Source organism: Magnolia sinica, chromosome 13 (genome assembly GCF_029962835.1).
Source record: "Magnolia sinica isolate HGM2019 chromosome 13, MsV1, whole genome shotgun sequence".
NCBI classification, from domain to species: domain Eukaryota; kingdom Viridiplantae; phylum Streptophyta; class Magnoliopsida; order Magnoliales; family Magnoliaceae; genus Magnolia; species Magnolia sinica.
Window position 1 is genome coordinate 69901690 of NC_080585.1, and position 4021 is coordinate 69905710.

At 38.8% G+C, this 4021-nt stretch overlaps 1 long non-coding RNA gene across 5 annotated transcripts; it reads right to left on the bottom strand.

The window, feature by feature from the left end:
* Positions 1–1450: 1450 nt before the first annotated feature.
* Positions 1451–2835, bottom strand: LOC131222278 (uncharacterized). Of its 5 annotated transcripts, XR_009159977.1 has the most exons (4): positions 2530–2699; positions 2237–2301; positions 1884–2033; positions 1451–1803 (listed from the first exon to the last, which is right to left on the bottom strand). It is a non-coding gene; the product is annotated as an uncharacterized LOC131222278 (long non-coding RNA). The 5 variants fall into 5 exon arrangements; XR_009159980.1 differs by lacking the exons at positions 2237–2301; positions 2530–2699 and adding an exon at positions 2729–2835; XR_009159979.1 differs by lacking the exons at positions 2237–2301; positions 2530–2699 and adding an exon at positions 2729–2817 and having other exon boundaries at positions 1884–2003.
* Between the last annotated feature and the right edge of the window lie 1186 nt (positions 2836–4021).

Below are 4021 nucleotides of genomic sequence, written 5' to 3' on the forward strand. Positions count from 1 at the left end.
TGTGCTTGGTGAATTTTAAGTTTGGTCGGGCCGCATGGTCATGGATCATGAGTTAGGATTGGGCTAAAATTCTTCGCCCTTTTAGTAAATGGGTTGGGCATGGGCTGACGCTGAACAGGGCCAAACCCGACCCACTGTCACTCCTCTAAGGAGGGTAGCAAATGGACCATGCTTGAGTAGTGGCCACCACCAAATCCAGGCATATTTAGGATTATTACAAGTTCACGGAGTGGATTGAGTTTAAGACCTAACTAGTAAATAGCTCACACCCTGACCTGAATTTTACCCATGGTTAAAAGATAAACCTATGCTAAAAAAACATAAAATTACTGATATGCATGTTTCTGGACTCCCAACAAATCCAAACTCGGCCAAAATTTGCAATGCAAATAACTGCACATCACCATCCCTCCCAACATGATAATTCTCTAAAATATAATTATGCTGCAACTGGCATGGGAAAAACAAAAATTACCACGAAGTACTGAATTTGAAACAAAGAAGATGAACTTATTACAGGTTTAAGGAATGGATTGATTTTAAGACCTAACTAGTAAATAGCCCACACCCTGACCTGAATTTTACCCATGGCTAAAAGATAAACCTATGCTCAAAAAACATAAAATTGCTGATGTGCATGTTTCTGGACTCCCAAGAAATCCAAACTCGGCCAAAATTTGCAATGCAAACAATTGCATAGCACCATCCCTCCTAACAGGATAATTCCCCAAATATCATCAACCAATATGGGTCTATGCATGTCCAAAAATAGTATGCATGTTTTAAAATAGTGAATGATCTTGACAAGATACAAATGTACGGAACCTTAAGAAATTTAATCAAGGACAGGAATGATCATGTATGACCAGCTTTACCTGGGATTCTACTTTTTTAATGCTTTTATAATTTTAATTAAAATTCATATATTTTGAAGGAAAATGCTTGTAAATTAATCCACAATAGATTGTATTCAGGCAGTTTATTCCAAAAAAGAAATACCCATTTGGATATCTTATGATCATATGAATATGCAGTTTTTATGAATTTTCACATAACGTGCGTTGAACATTTCATCTGTTTGGGCCATACCATGATCATCATCGGTGTACTGGTGTGACCCACCCAATGAGTGGATAAGTCCGATTTTTATCTATGATGATCACTATGGTCCATCAAACCTTTTGAACAAATCAAATGTTATACACATATGACAATTAGGCAGAAAAGGATTGGCTATATGTAGAAGTTTGTGTACAGTCGCTGCATGAGTAGTGGATATTTTTAAGGATAAAATGACTGTAAGTTCCAGAAAAGGATTGGCTATATGTAGAAGTTTGTGACAACATTCAGGTGTGGTGACCAATGACTTGGTACATAAACAGACTTTAATATGCAGTTCTAGCCATGGATTTGTGGCCTCTAAAGGAATGGTGAAGATTAAAAGATGCTCAGTCTAAGAGTTGGCCCACTAAGCTCAGTTTTCAATTTGTACTTGGCATTAGTCTGGGTGGCCCATGTATTATGAATGACTCAGATTTGAAGACCTTGTTGTGGTTTATTTGTTTGGCCCTATTGAGTGGTTAAGGATCCTTCCAATAACTGACAACTTCAAAATCTAAAACTGCAGTTCTTTCCATAGAGATTGACACAATTCAACATTCTCAAATGAAAAAAAAAAAATGAAAATGGAGAAAAGAGAAACCTCAGAAACTGACTCCCTTCCGGATCACTGCCACCTTCCATGGCAAAATCCAAAGCACAAAGTTCATTCCCTTTGGTTCACAAACATCTCCCTCAAAAGATCTGAATGACAAACAGTTACAAATTAGGCTTGACAATTGACAGCCAGATTCTTTTGTGATGCCAAGGCAGATAAAACTCACCAAAGCCTCTCTTCCTTTCGATGCTCCAGATCTGGAAGATTTCTTCCCGAACAGAACCGTCTTGATCCATTTTCCTGGAGATTTCCCCATCCCCATGCCACAGCTACTAAGGCAGATACCCTAAAACCTCCAAAACCCATAATTCAAGCCCTGCACAAGATACAGACACCAGAAGCAGCTCAAACTCCATTTGAATACAAGCACAAATGCCGCCAGACCATTCCAACACTATTTACCACTTTACCGTCGCATGAGAATAAAATTAGAGGATCCAAAACCCTAACTAGAAAAAAACTAAAAAACAAAAACACAAATCCCACCCAAAATATATTATTAAAAAAAAAAACCCAAACCTTATAATGATTCAGTGGCATTTTGTTCAGAACAATTTCGATCCACCAGATCTCGCTAAAATCCCCTAATCAGAGAGAAAAAAAAAACCACCAAAATTCACCTCCCCAATGCAGTATTAGAGAATCAAGGAAGACAGAGAGAGTGATGAACGCCGTAATCAAACCATAAACACTAGAAAGAAAGCCAGCAAACAAAACCGAAAACCCTGCCACGATCTTATGAAAATAAGAGAGAGAGAGAGAGATAGAGAGAGAGAGAGCGAGAGAGAGATCCTCAGAGATCTGAAGCTTACCACAGGAACGTAGCTCTTCGAAACCCTAATTTGACCATTCCTTGACTCCAAAAACTAGAAAAATCCTTAATTAGGGTTTCAACATAGTAAATCCCTAATTAGGGTTTCAACATAGTAAAACCCTAATTAGGGTTTCAACATTGTAAATCCCTAATTAGGCAATCACTAAGGCTGAAATTGATGAAATCTAGACTCTTACATGTTTCAGATCTTCATCTAAGCCCTGAAATTAATGGCAGCTCGCGCGCGCGAGAGAGAGAGCCGGGAGTAGGAAGAAGCTGAGAGTCGCACGCGCGAGAGAGAGAGTCGAGGGTAGGAAGAAGCTAAGAGTCAGGAGAGAGAGAGAGAGAAAGAGATTCAGGAGAGAGAGTCGTTGGGAGAGGGAGAGGGAGAGGGAGAGAGAGAGAGAGAGACGTCAGGAGAGAGAGTTGAGAGCAAAATGGAAATCGCAGTTTGTTTTTATTTTTATATAGAAACATCCGTGGCCCACTTTTAAATAGCGTCGGTGCATGATGCACCCAAAGTGCCGGTTTTACACATTTTTGTTGTAGTGTCTCTTAATTAGTATTCAAACAAGGTAAGTATTAAAATACATTGACTTTATGGGACTAGGATCATGGTGGTTATAAATTAATGAATAGCATACTCTCGTCCATGACTCACTACACTAGTGGCCCTCCTAAGTTGACCTAAATTTAGGAAATATATAGGCTATAAAATCATGCATATTCTCACATTATGCCTATAATAATACGTATAAAAGGATATTTTGTTGAGCCTTTCATCAACCGCATTCATTTGTATACATATGGAAATAGGAAATCTAGAATCATTCATAAATGAAATCTCAAAGTGTCTAACCATAAATCTCATAAGTAGCTCACAAGAACCATTTTCTCAATGTGATCCCTATATGAATTTGGCACTAATCCTTTAGTCAGGGTTTCGCAATCCCAAGCTTTATACTTATGTCCTACAGATACATATCATTTTGAACCTTTTCTTTTAGTAGCAAAGCTTAATTTCAGTGTTTCACATCATTAGAATTATGGTTGGTAGTGGGTCGAGCTAGGGTCGGGCTGAGAGATTAGCCTTACCCATCCCTAGTCCCCTAAGCTCAAAAGCATTAGCCCGGTCCTTACCCCTAATTGGGTTAAAAAGGCCTCAGATCATGACCTAGACTTATGCGATCGGGCTAGGCTAGCCCCAACCTTATGGGAACAAGATTGACATGATCAAAGGTATGAAATAATCTGAGTATAATATTTTTTATGCCATCCTCTCCATCTGCGATGTGTCCCATTATATATATGGTTTTGATGATAGAAACACCACCTCAGATGCAAAAGAGAACCTTTAAACTACACATAACAGTTGAAAGTGACCCTCCCAAGTGCCTTAAAACCGTCGATCCCTTCATATGACAGTGACCCACTTGATTATTGTACCAAACCAATAGGCTCAGTCAGGCCAGTCATTATTATGTAGGCAA